Below are 14,681 nucleotides of genomic sequence, written 5' to 3' on the forward strand. Positions count from 1 at the left end.
AAGAAAAAGGCAATTATAAGTTGTGCCTTAGACACTGGATAATCCATGACCAATTTACATATGCGTATATGGTATATATAGTACGTTAGATTTCGGGGATTCTACAGAGATTGGTACCCTCAACGTTCCGAGACCTGCAGAGTTATTATTTACTCTCTGATTCTGATCTTGAATGCGAGATTTAAGTGTTGGTTTTCGTCAGGGCTTCATATGGATAATACATAAACAAGTTTGTTTCACACTGTGAAGAAACTATTGTAGGTTTCCAAACTGTAGATAGCAATATTGGTAATGAAAGTGATAGATCTACAATTTCCCGTTTTCAATGGCACACTAAATCGATACTTTTTTCTTAAAAAAAAAAAAAAAAAAAGTTATCTGTTATTATTTTTGCTGTATGGGAATCAATATTGAAACTGGAAGAAGTAGTAACTCTTGCTGTTTTGCTCTGATACCTTCAACAGACACCGACTGACGCAGAGAGTTGTCTGCAAGATTTCCCATACCTATGTAAAATATAGTTTGTAAGTTTAATTAGAATAACAGAGTGGGTTTAAAGAGGTAACCGATAAGTAAATATTTTTCACAATATTCTGCTTACACTCACTGCTTTTTCCACTGCTCTTCTTCATACATAGTGATTAGTCATTACATATTGGGTCATAGGCGAAGATAGGTACTCTAAGCTGGAGGCACTACACACACACACACACACACACACACACACACACACACACACACACACACACACACACACACACACAAACACACACACACACAGACACAAATTATATAACATTAATAACCAGATTATTTTCTGCCAGTTAACGTCTGATCAAGACAACGTTAAGTTATTGAAACTGTTACGACTTATTTCAATTTTAATCAATAAGTGCATAGCCTACTCTGATCAGAAAAGTATTAATTATTTCGTAAATTACTCCTTTTATATAAGTTCACAAGGAGTAATTTATTCTTGGGATAAGCCTCTCTTCAGACTACTTTCTCAAAAAAACGACTCAAGCGATTTTGTTTATATTTCATAAATATTTAATTAATATTCCTACAATGTTACACAAATAACTCTCGTGGAAACATCCACAAGGGTGTTTGGGATGTTTGGGTGCTTTATTCTTGGGTGAATTTTTTTGGGCGAAATTTTTTCAGAAATGCCTTATAATTTTATTCCTATGTTACAAGAAAATATTTACATTAACAGCTGCACCTAGGGATGCGCACGAGACGAGTCGAGACAGGATTTTCCTGACAAAATTCGAGTCGAGACACGGCTCTTCCAATAGAGAAATATACATTTTTCGAGTCGAGACATCACTTGTACAGCACATTTTCGAGACGAGACAGCCACAAATCTTGTCTCGTGCGCATCCCTAGCTGCACCACATTATTTAGTTTAGGAATTTTATTTCGAGCGAACAAGTTTAGTGTGGTGGCTCGTACCATCATTTTTTAAAGCTTTAATAGAAATATCTTATATCAAACAATGATAACAACAACAGTAAAAAACACTTCTATATACATTTTCATCAAAATAGGACTCTCAGCTCTTTTTCTTGCTGTACCCTTTATTTACGAAATATGAACAAAATTGCTTGAGTCGTTTCTGAGAAAATCGTTCGAGAAAAGCTCATTCCAACAACAAACTACCATTTGTGGACTTTCAAAAGATAAACTACCTACAGAACAGTATAGAGTTATTAATACAATATATATTTCTGAAAAGGAAATCGTTTAGATAGAAACACTTCCAAGAGTAAAGTTCCTATTTTGGACATTTTTTCTAGAAAAATATATTATTATAGAATTGTTAATGACACAATTTCTGAAATATGAATAAAATCGCTAGACCTGCTTTAAAGAAAATAGAAAATTTCGATTTTCATTTTAGAGTAAACTACCTTTAATTTTCTGAGTAGCAAGGAATCCGAAAAATCTTATAAAAACCTGAAGTTTAAAATTTGGTTTCGATGCGTTGAACGGTATGATCTCTAGAAGAATGAACATACATCGCAACGAACGACGGACAGATAAACAGAGAAATCAATAACCAAAAACCAATGTTGTGTGTATGGGCCATGAAACGTGTATATCTGTTTATATGTAGTTTTTCTTGCTTCTTGAAATTGAAATTGGAATTTAATGTATACTTATGACATCAATATTTTCTAAACGTGTAGGTAAATTTGATTACTTGCAATCATATGAAACAATAGATAAAAAGCAACGAACATAGGTAGACCTACAGTACATAATGTAGTTCTTATAGAAATTTAGTGTTCTGTACTGTAGCATTTTTAGCAAGAAATGCCACGCTTATCTGGAGCCAGTATATTACATTAATTAATTCATTCAATAACAAAAATTACTTAATTAATTAAATTTATATATAATGAAACAAACTAAATTACTTTAATGTGTCATCTCGAAAACTTGCTCCAGATAAGCGTGACATTTGATAATAGTAAACACTGCAGCACAGCAAATTAAATTGCTATAAGAATCGGTTTACATTATAGCTAACCACAGTCAATTAGTCCTAATATTGAGTGTTTCTTATGTATACCGTATACATTCTTTATTCTTATTTTACTGTTTAAATAGAAGTTGGATTTTTATACTGAACTTTACTACGATGAATTTAAGAATGTAAATCTCTAATTTAGTAATTAAAGGTAAAGTTGGGTGATACTTTGAGGAATATTGCCTCCCTGTGTCCTCCATATCTTCGCAAATGTATTGCGTTCATGTAAACATGTCTATAAAATACACTGCCACAAAAATGTAAGACTATTCACGTAAATTAAAGTTCATAATAGCTTCATGTTGAGAGAAGCACCACCTTTCCATATACTCACTCGATTGCAGAAGTTTACAAATCCACCTATCTGTCCCTACGTCATCCCCATTAAATGATCTAATCAATCATGGTAATGAGTTCGTTTTATAATTAAAATAAATCACTCGATTTTGGCACACACCATTCCACTAATGTAATTTTCCTTTTTCAGTTTTTATTCCACAAATAGAATTGTAATTATCAATAGAAGCAACACTAACCTTGAAATTATATTTTTGCTGCACGACGCATTACAAGCTATGATGATTTACGCGGAAATGGCCAATATGCGGTTTATTTATAATTTGTTTTCTTTGTACAGCAGCATTGTTCTGCGGATTAATTTGCATATGATATTCTTTCACTATGAATGCTGAATCATATTCACAAAATCTTAACAAAAATAATAATTTGCTAGTGATGCTGTGCATTGTTGAAGCGAGCGATCCTTCTCCTTATCTCTCACTAATTTCAAACCTAATCTATAGAAGAAAGTCTATAATTTCCGACATGCTAAGTGTTTTTGATAAACGTTCACTGAAAATGTTATATAATATCGGGGAGGATGCATTCCCTCATTAGTGGCATATTTCAACTCCAAGCAATTGAAACGATTGGACGGCCATACCATATTCGATCAAAATATATTTTGTTTTACGAAAGCTGCCGTAGAATTTCTTAGTCATGGGGAAGGGTTTAAATGAGTCTTCGTATTTGATTGACTGTAAACACAAGCAGTGCGGTTATGTGTAAATCTCAATGTACTCATACATAATTTGTGTCGGGATAGAATAATTTTCACGAAGTTACTATAGAACATATATTTTAAACCGGGAGAGGAGGGCGGTTAAGTCCGCTCTTTCATTTTTGATTAATTTTAAATCTAAGTAGTGGCAATGATTGTGAGATCTTAAGATCTATGTGCCATATTTCATGAAAATCTAATATTTTTACGAAATATATTATTGATCATATTTGTAGTTGGAGGAGCAGAGAGGAGCGAGTGAGTAACATTAGGAAACGAATTTCCTTGCTCATTCTCGACTGATTTTAATTTCAAACACTGAAGATTAAGGAAAAGAATCAAAGAAAATTTGCATATAGTAGAACGGGGGAAGACGCCATACTTTTTCATTCTAACGACTGTATCTCTTGAATAATGCGTTGATAAAAGACAAACTGTACTGCAATTAATAGCTACAGGGTTAACACACAATTGCTGTAAATATCACATGCTGAACTTCTATGGCACACTGACAATTTATTGAAGAAATGACTAATGAAATTTGCCATCTTACCCCGATATGTCGGGTAGAGATGCCTAGTGCTTCGGGGAAAGATGCCACGATATTAAAATTGTAGTTACAATTAACAAAGAAATACGTTAATGCCTTCATTTCAGTACAAACACATACAATAAGCTTGTCATGACCCAACACAGTTATATGTAGCATAAAGAAATACATAGAAATGTAAATATAGTTAGTTTGAAAACACTGTACTTCTCATACAAAAGGAAACTTCATGAATTAAAATAAAAGCAGTATTATTTTGGGACTTCAAGGTTAATATGTTTTATAGGATTAGTTTATATCCGTAGAATAAGTATTAGCTACATTCTATTGCAATATTGAGTCGTCATGTTTACCTAATAGTTAGTATAAAATACTGCAAAATACGTGTACAACTCAAATAAAATTAAATCCACTATCATGAGAAAGAAGTATTTTCAAAACGGTGTTTCCTACCATGTCAATACTTACATTTATAACATTTGAACTCAGTGGTGGCATGGGACAGATGTATCAAGAAATATTGTACAATTTTCATGCAACCACATGTTACAGATCGTACATCTGATCCATGCCACGTTTGAACCTTTTGGATCATCATAACATCGATCGCATATACAGCAATAGTCATTGGAGGAAACATCCTTTCTGTTATTTAGACATAGCCCTACTTTTGCGGCTGATCTCTTAGGAAGTTTCTTCAATTTGCAACACTTTCTCCAGAAGCGAAAGAGGGCATTGTTGCTACTTCAACGTTTACTTGCTGCTTATCCCTAGTGCATTTTGAGAGTGTATGTTCAATGTCATTCAAAATATGTGCTGCTCTTTTTGGTTTCCGTCTCCTACCAGTTGGGGTTTCTTCGCGATCTACGGGATGAATTGGAGATATGTCTTCAAAAGGTGTTTTCTGAGCGAGGGAGGATGAACGCACAACATTAACGAAAGAATAGAAGATTGAGAAGAGTCATTTGAGCAGGTAAGATTTGCAGAATCTCGAGGAAGGTGTTCAGAAAGAGTGCTGCTGTCTGATGGAGAGAGAGAAGCAGAATTTCGTTCGTGAGTATAAGCAACACTAAAATCTGAAATAGCAAAAGCTTCATCAGGGATGATATTAGAATCGTAGGGCACGATCCCACATGCTTGGAAACCTGTAGTACAGTTTCTTTGTGTTACAGCTTTATTCCAGGCTTGACGATGCTAGGTAGGAAATTGTGACCTGGTTAATTTTCTATGTGAATGTGTTTCCTGATATTGTGGCACAGCTCTGTAGAAACAATGCTTCAATGGACGAAATGAGCTCTTATCTAATGGCTGCAAATAATGAGTGCAGTGACTGGGGAGGCAAAGCATGATAATATTATTTTCTGTTGCAAAGTCCAGCATATTAGGATTAGTGCAATGAGAAGAGTGACAGTTCAGAATGAGTAAGACTTTTCCTGGGGGTTTGCGTGGCAGAAAGTGTTCTTGCGACCAATTCATAAAGATTTCAGAATTTGCATAGGCATGTTTTGGATTCATAACTACTCTAGAACCATTAGATTGAGCATCTTCCCACTCGGGCCTCTTATTTTTCCTTCTCAAAATACATAACATTGACAGAGAATTGCCTTCTGCATTGGAACAAGCAATCAGTGAAACATTTTCAGCTTTGTGTGCTAACGAAACACACTAACTTGTTTAGAACCTTTTGCTGCTACTACAGTTTGTGAACAAGAATTTAATTGTAGTCCTATTTCATCACAATTAAAAATAATACCTGCTCGGTTGAGAAAATCATGTTTCTAACAGATTTCAAAAAGAAGTTTAAAATAATTTCCAACATTCTCACGATTCATAGCTTCTGCTTGATCGCTAGACAAATTCTGAAACTTTCTTCTTACTAACGTAGGAAATCTCATGAAAGACGACAACTAATCCTATCCAACCATTCCATTCCCTTTGTTAAACTTATGTTTCACACCATAACGTTCAGCGAAGTTGTATGCTAATGTTCGTATCTCTCGTCCAGTTGAAGCAAATCCTGCATTTTGTAGTTTCTATATGCAGGCAAATAGCAATTTTAAATATTCATGACCAAGACAACCTGGAAAAATATAAATACACAATGATCATACGATGGGCTATGGAATATGTATAGAAGTGTATGTGCATTGTATACGAAGGGTTTTACTAATAACTAACTCTAAGGCTTATGAAACTCATATCCGCTATATCAAAACGTTCGCCCTTTCCGAACTTTAAAATATTACCAGGAGAATAACAGTTCTGTATATTTTCATTTTCAACTTTCTTGATATTATTCGCGAGGTTAGGAACTTCGTGACTACCCGAGCAAGAATTATACTTGCATCTTTACCCGAGAAAATGTACACATGCATCTTTACCCGACGTTGATGTAGCAACTTTCCCAAAAATCAGGGAAAGTTGCCAGCTGAATTTGCGCGCCAAAGCTACCACAAGATATGCCGAGACTCACGTGCACTTAAACTCTGTAATCCTCTCTACACAGCAACTACGTGTTTCGCGTCATTATTAATTGTATTACAAACTCATGCAGAAAATACGATTTATTCACAAACAAAAATATGCGTAAATTTATTGATAATTTATACATTTTACCATGAAACAAGTGCGTAACATACTCATCGACATGACTGACGACGTCCCTTTCTTCTTCTTAACCTCCGCTAACAGCCTGCGCAAGCTCGTACCATATGTTGTTGTTACGACGAAGTTATAGCAAAACTTGCGTCTCTCCCCTATAGGCATCTTTACCCGAAGCACTCTAATATTTCACTAAAAGCGATTGATCTTGTGCGGTGTAAGATTTTGCGGAAGTAAAGTTTGGGTCTACAGTCGCTTTTTGATTAAAACATTGTTTCAATAGTGCCACGAGAGAAAAGTTCAAAATTCAGGATACCTAGTGACACTAAGCACAAGGTTACCATCTGGAGAGGATCATCAAAAGTAAACGTGTAACAGATAACGTTTTCCAAGTCCTTGCCAAATGAAGATGCTATTATGAAACTTAACAGAGTGCAGTTAACCCTAATCATCGACTAATAAAATAGATAAATCATATGAGAAACATAAAATAAACTGAAATACAAGATTTGATGACGGTAATATCAGTATTATTGTAGAAAAGCAAGTAAACATAAAATTAACAAATAATAACTAACACCACAACGATTCTAATAATTTAGGAAAATTTCTAGATATTAATATTTGTTTTACCGGGGTTCTCGGTGTGCGTGAGTTTTCTCGGGGTTCTCCCGTTTACTCCCACTTTCTTCATTCCACCATTTCATTCATTACTCATCATCACCGTCTTCTGTAGCCTAACCGGCATAACTGCGGGGCGTAAAACTCAAAGATTTCATTTCATTTTTTTTTTCGAATAATTTTTACCTGGTTTATATGGGAAACTTTTCTTGCATCTGTACTACCGTAGTATGTTCAAACTTACTACATGGGATGCATTTTACCCATTTGACACTGGAACTCCAAATAATAGGATTATTCCTACAAGGTAAAGGAAGGTTTGTACCAAGTTTCATTAATACAAATAAGTTTTACATGAGTTATCTAGAACAGATAAACAGACAGACACACAACTGCCGGTCGAGTCAAATGGCAAAAGCATTCCTACTTTCAGTTCAATAATATTTCATTCCCATTTACTTTTATGTTGATATCATATACGTATACACTTCCTGGGCAAATACATAAACAGTCTATATATTTTTCTTTTATATATTATATATATATATCAGCAAACAATTTTGTTAACCATGATTGCGACCATAATCTTAACATTAAATCAACAGTCATCAAAAGTTTGGGAAACAGAATAATGAATTATTTCACGTTTGTTATTCTAAATGCATATTCAAATTTTAACATTAACTGGAAGTTGTTGAAATTTACTAGTATTTCCAGTTTCAGTATTATTTTTCAAAAAAACAAAAGTAGTAATACTCATTGAAAAGCGTAGTTTTTAATAGATTCAGCGTCCCACATATAGGTTCCATATCCTCAGTTAACACTCTATTCAAACTGGAAGTAGTAGATATAAAAAGAATTCTGGTTCCAACATTGGTCGCTATACAACAAAAACGAAACCAGATAGCTACAAGCTGTTTCCTGTAATCGATTCACTGTCTCAAACGCACATATTGTTACCACCCACAACACTCTACGAAAGCCGAAAGTCGTTAAAATTTAACATTACTTCCAGTTTCAATACTTACTTCTATAAAGCAAAAACTGTAAGAGCGAAAAGCGATTTCTTGACCAGATCCAGCGTCCAAAGAATGAATCTTGTTTCGTCCTTTGTTTATCTGTTAAAAACAGAAATGGTGAAAAGTTACGATTTTCGGTTGCAACACTCATCACATAATTGATAAAACGGAAATAGATAACGATAAACAGTATTTTTATATGGAAACCTCAACAATATGTTTCATCTCTAGTTTTATTTCTCTGTAGCAATTGGAAGTGATAGACATCAATTAGCACTTCCAGTTTCAATATTAATCTCCATAGAACAAAAATAGGAGAGAGCGAGTAATGGCTTTTTGATATGGATTCAGCTTCTGAGGAACAGATTCTATCTTCGATCTTCTTCCTCTAATGTAACCAGTAGTTACAGATGTTCCACTACAAGCTTCAGTGTTCAATTCACATAGTTTGGAAGTCTACCTTAGTTTCACACTGTGAAATGAAACTGATTTGTTTGAACTGATATTGGAACTGTGTCATCATATGAATTTTGTGGTGAGTAAACACTATATGCACGTGTTTCAACCTGATATCCAGAATATAGCATGAGTATGTTTAAACTTTTACAGCTTCATCTCACAAATGGAAGTCTCAAAGACTTCGAACTTCAATGTGATGGTTATGTAAATAGCAGTAAAATCTGATTCAAAGTAAATCACTGTGTGTACTGCTCGTGTTGCGAAGAAATAGACAAAGCTGCGTACGCCTTTATAATGAGCAAATGTGGAATGTTAGTTCGATTAGTTCAGAAACTAACTTATAAACTATTCACAAATTACCATAAGTTAATCAAAACAAAGAATGTAAATGGAGATGAGAACTGACAATTCACACACAACTACGAAAAATGAAATCTTTGAGTTTTACGTCCCACGGTTTTTCCGGTTAGGCTAAAGGAGACGGTGATGATGAGTAATGAATGAAAATGGTGGAATGAAGGAAGTGGGAGGAAACAGGAGAACCCCGAGGAAACCCACGCACACGGTGTTTGTCCACCACAAAGTTCACTGGGCGGGGGCTGGGATGGAACCCGGGACCCCAAGCACCAGAGATGAACGATCTACCACTGAGCCACCGCGCCCCCTACGCAACTAAGATCTAAGAGGTTAGGCTTCAATCCATAAATGAAACTCCCATACTTTCAAATGATGAAATAAAGACTAGATTGGGTGGAAAGTAAAAGAGGGGAGAAAAGAAAAACGATTTGACTTCTAGGATAAGAAATGAGCACATACCTTACTTATCATTGTCCTGACGATGCTGATTATTATATATATAATATATATACATATAAAATTGTTGATTGAAAGAGAAATTAACTAGCAACGAAAATGAACATATTTCAGATATAGTAGGTGTACAGAAATTCCGCCTAATGAGTCTTTAATTAATAGGATCATAGTCCATGGGCTGAATACTGTCCTATAAAGCGAAATGTACTGCTTTGCTCTTCGGGGAAAAGAACTCCGGAACATAATCAGTTTAGTACTATTCATTTCATTAAAGCTGATATGCGATCAAAACACACTTGAGTTCCCTCGTGGCTATATGACAAGTGTAAGCCCTTTTGGGGCGTGTGAACTGGTTTCGATTTCCGGTACAAGCTCTTGTGGTTCAGGTCCCACGTTAAACTGAAGGTAAACCTCTCATGGCCTACTATACTATAAGGTGGTTGGTCATTTCCATAGTTTGGTTTGCGGTTTGCAACTGAAGCACCGAGGCAAACTGAGAAATATGTGCTAATTGTACATATTGCTAGGGACATACGTAGGGGGTGGGTCCTGATGGAACGAAATCCTGACTTTTCTGTAGGTTTAATCTAATCTTAGAGGTGATTTTACAAATTTTAATATAAGTTATCCTCATATCGAATTTAAACCCATAAAAAACTTTATAACAATGAAATAAATTCCTGCGTACATTCCAGCGTATAGCCCACAAGGAAGCTGTTAATTTGTACTGAGTTGCATTATTCAATGAAGAATATGTACTATGAAGAATATATTTCAACTAAAATAGCGAAAGAGAGAGAGAGAGAGAGAGAGAGAGAGAAAGATACAGAAAGAGAAAAGCACAATTTTAAAATTTTGACCAAATAATTTTCCGATTGTAAACCTTCTCAATCAAGTGCGTTTGACCAGTCAGACCTGTGATTGCCTACTAAAAACATCTTGTAGCTTGTGTTTCTTGACAAGACAATATTAGGAAATGTTAAATGGTGTAAACTAAAATATTTCAGTTTAACGTCCCACGACATTACACTTTAAGCTAAGGAAGATGGATGATTCAATGATGATGATGGAATAACTGGTGGAATAAGGATGTGGGAGGAAATTAGAGTACCCGAGAAAATCCACTGACGCGATGTTGTTCACGACAAACTTACTTGGACGGGGATTAAACCAGAGATTCCACGCATCGCAAGTAAACGTCCTACTACTGAACCACCGCCCTCTTAAACGGTATGAATCATATTTCTGAAAATAGTGCATGTCATGTTTGCTCATTTCACATTCTTACATTGCACTTAGGCAGTTATAATGTATTTTGTTCGCGTTTTTATTATATATTTTGGGACAACAGCAAATAAATAACACCGCAAGAATAAATAATCGCTATGGCTGGATCAATCAGAAATAAATCATAATGGAAGATTAAAAAGATAAACGAAGATTAACTGGAAGAATCACTGTTCAGAGACACTTGGAATAGATCGATAAAGAAACAAAATAATAGAAAATCGATTTTAGCTACTCACCTATTAAATGGCACCCGAATAGAGAAGAGATCACAGGAATGATAAGAATAAAAAACTACCTGTGGAAAACAAAAGATTCAATGTAATAAAGAAAACTGAACTAGAGAAAGACAAACTAAAATATTGTTAGAGGGACACGAAGTATAATTCAGAACAGACCTTCTTCACTACGCTTTCATAGTAAAATAATAAAATTGAGCCTCACCTCGTGACTAAAACAAAATAAAATAAATGAAAAGTACAATAAAGTAATGAAATAAACTCTCTAAAACACATTTTACAACAATATCCTATAAATATTTCAAGTTCTAATTTAAATGTATTTGTAGACATAAAATATACGTCGTAAGTATACATATAAAATATAATTTCGTTGAATCAGTACATTGATTTGTTTTATACGCGACTAGTATTGTAGTTTATGTGGACTTGACAACGTATTAACTAAAAGTGGAAAATTTATCACAGTAAAAATTGAGATCGTATTAAGACCAAATTTTCTATGTTGCTAGTATTACAGAACATTTTGAAAAGATCAAGATAAACATGACAAACGATTTCAGACGAAATTCAGCTGCAGTCAAAGTCAACATATATATAGGAACGATGTACACAGTTTATATTGATCCTTTCGTTTCCACAGCTCATAAACTGAATTCTGAACATATTTGGAGAAATAATATTACTCCATCAACATCTTAATCCTTACTGTCTTTGTAGCGTTTGTTCCTGTTTCGCAGAAATGGGTTCAAACTGTTTTTTCACGCTCAGCGTCGCCGTGTTTCGAAGAACAGAAAAATAATCCAATGCGTATGTTCCTGTTTCGCAGAATGAGATATTTTATTTTTTACATAAGTTTGTGGAAATCATGTATTGTACCAGAAGTATTATTTACCGATTATTTGTATTAGATGTTGAGAAATTGATTCCATTGTAATATTGTAATCATATATTCAAATTGTAACCAAAAAATAATCATAAATTATTGAGAAAGTCAAGATTGCTGGCATATCAGCACACCGTAAAATGAAATGGAATTTCTGTATTTTTTAAAAATGTTTCATGACAATAAGAAACTAATTTGATAACAGAAAAAAAAACCGAACAATGCCGAAGTTTAGAATTTCAAGTTTAAAAGAAAGTAGACATAAATCCTCCCTATATATATACAGATTCCTTCTACTTTTGAAGGAAGAACAGTCCGAGAATGCGGCTGCTGGAAGAAGGCTATTTAATTTTGCGGTGAAGATTATGGGGACGTTTAGACAGTCGTACTCGTCAGTCTTAAGAGTAGGTTTAGGTGTGGCCGTACTCGTCAGTCTTAAGAGTAGGTTTAGGTGTGACGATTATGTCCTTATTCTGTACTTTAGTGCCGTATTTCATTGCATTCATTTGGATAATTGAAATTACAATCCAATGAAAAACAGTTATTTTAAGAATCGCACCTGTATACTAAATTTGTTAAGGTTCATACCATTATTGTTTATTGCAAAAAACTTTTTTATTTATATGTCTGAGTCTTTGTACTTTTTTCAGTAAATCACGATTGCACTTGTGCGACAAGGCTATATTGCGAGCCTCCTTCTTTGGATTTATGCTGTTTTGTTCATTTCACCAAATATTTCTAATATTGAGGTGCTACCAAAACTTTTCATGCAATTCTGCGAAACAGAAATGGGTAAATTTGGCAATGTTACACGCCTTTAAGGCATGCTGCGAAACAGGAGGTAACCCTTTGTAGAGTCAATCACACACAAATGCATATACAGAGGGGTGCCTACAAAGGGGGACATGACGCCAATGGCGTCATTAGAATTTCTTTAGGGGGGGATTTTTGACATAAAATAATAATTAAAATTGCCTCATTTTACGCAAAGACAAAAAAACATAAAAACTAGTTACTCACTCAATTATTACATTATTATACCTTCCTGCTCCCCCTTCTTCCCCCACCCCGCCTGCCATATTAACATAATCATTTTAATTAATGTTTTTTCTGCCTTGTAATCTGATTTTTTCGATTAAACACAGAACCATATAACAAATATAATCAAACCTCCTTCTTCCCAGAAATTTCTAAGTCTACCATAAATTCTTGCCAGTATGGGTAGGTAACAATTTTCAAACAAATACATAGCGAAAATCTACTTAATACTTACTTCTATAGGAGCGAAACAATAATTTTGCAAACAGGAAAACAAACTATTATAGAGTCAAATGAAAATACTGCTACCCCTTTCCCTCGCGGAACTACCACCACCTCCATTGACTCACCTCGGCTAAATAAAGGCTAATTTTTAACATAAACCTACATTTGAAAGAATCAGTAAATTACTGACTATAAGTGAACATCGAGGTGTATAGGGAATTTTGGGTCAGTTAAAAAGTAAAATAAAAATAGTTTTCCATAAAGTGTATCGGAGAAAGAGGAACTGCTCTGATAAAAAAAAAAGAAAAAGAAGTTTAAAGTCAGGGACAAACAGGGGTGCCAACCCCCTCAAAAACTGTGACGCCAATCCCCTCAAATTAACAAAGTATCCCCCTCACAATTAATTTTACACCTCTTCCTATCACAGCACGTGAGATCATCAGTAGAAAGTTCAAGACATATTGCAATCACACAAACTTTAAACACAGTTCATTTCAACGTAAAATTGATAATTAATCTTTGTACACTTTAAGATGTTTCATTTTGCAAGGCAAAAAAAAAAAAAAAAAACAATATAAAATTTTTTGCAGATTTTGCTTATGACTTGAGTCTCAGTGACATAAAAATTCAAGAAGATTGGATAATGTTTAGAAGTTGCATACTTTGACGAGTTCTGTAAAAGTAGGCAAAAATACGATTTTTCAATGTTAATTACTTTTATTTTTAAAGCTAGACATCACTAAGTTAAAGAAAAACTAGACACTGAGATTAATAGGTAGTATTGTAGGCAAAACATGTGTTGTATTAATCAACTTTGAATGATGCAATCCCTTCTTTTGTTCTCTTGGTGGCGACTTTTCTGTGATAATCGACTATCCTCAACAAGAAATTTTTGTTGTTCATCCCTGACTCTAAACTTTTTTTTTTTATCAGGGAAATTTCTCTTTCTCCGGTACACAATTTATTTTACTTTTTAACTGACCTAAAAGTCCCTATACACCTCGATGTTCACTTATAATATATATTTTATATATTTTACTAATATAATTTTTTTACAAGTGCTTATGATAAAATCAGCCCTTATTAGGCATATCGGTGTATTTAATTTGACAACCATTAACCAAAAGCAAGGCTACATGAAAAAAATACGACACATTTTCTTAAACATACAGAACAATCCATAATTCCTGAAATTATACGGTGTAAAAATTAATCAAGTTACACAAGTAAAACTGAATAGCAAAAACATTGAACTTAATGAATCTAACGTTTTAACAATGACCTTTATCCTTGTTTACTAGTTAAGAAAAACTGATTAATAATGTCATCACATGATAATTCGTT

General features: G+C 34.1%; 1 protein-coding gene across 5 annotated transcripts in view; it reads right to left on the bottom strand.

The window, feature by feature from the left end:
• Window positions 1-14,681, bottom strand: part of LOC145662786 (Ig-like and fibronectin type-III domain-containing protein 2) — a 1,216,055-nt gene that overhangs the window by 921,718 nt on the left and 279,656 nt on the right. For 2 of the 5 annotated variants that reach the window (XM_081728665.1, XM_081728666.1), the window contains exon 2: window positions 11,189-11,247. The exons of the other annotated variants lie outside the window; for them this stretch is intronic. The gene's annotated coding sequence lies outside the window, so the exon portion shown is untranslated. The remainder of the gene's footprint in view (window positions 1-11,188; window positions 11,248-14,681) is intronic. 5 annotated transcript variants of the gene reach the window in all.

This window comes from Thermobia domestica, chromosome 10 (assembly GCF_964235325.1).
Source record: "Thermobia domestica chromosome 10, izTheDome1.hap1.1, whole genome shotgun sequence".
Classification (NCBI taxonomy): Eukaryota; Metazoa; Arthropoda; class Insecta; order Zygentoma; family Lepismatidae; genus Thermobia; species Thermobia domestica.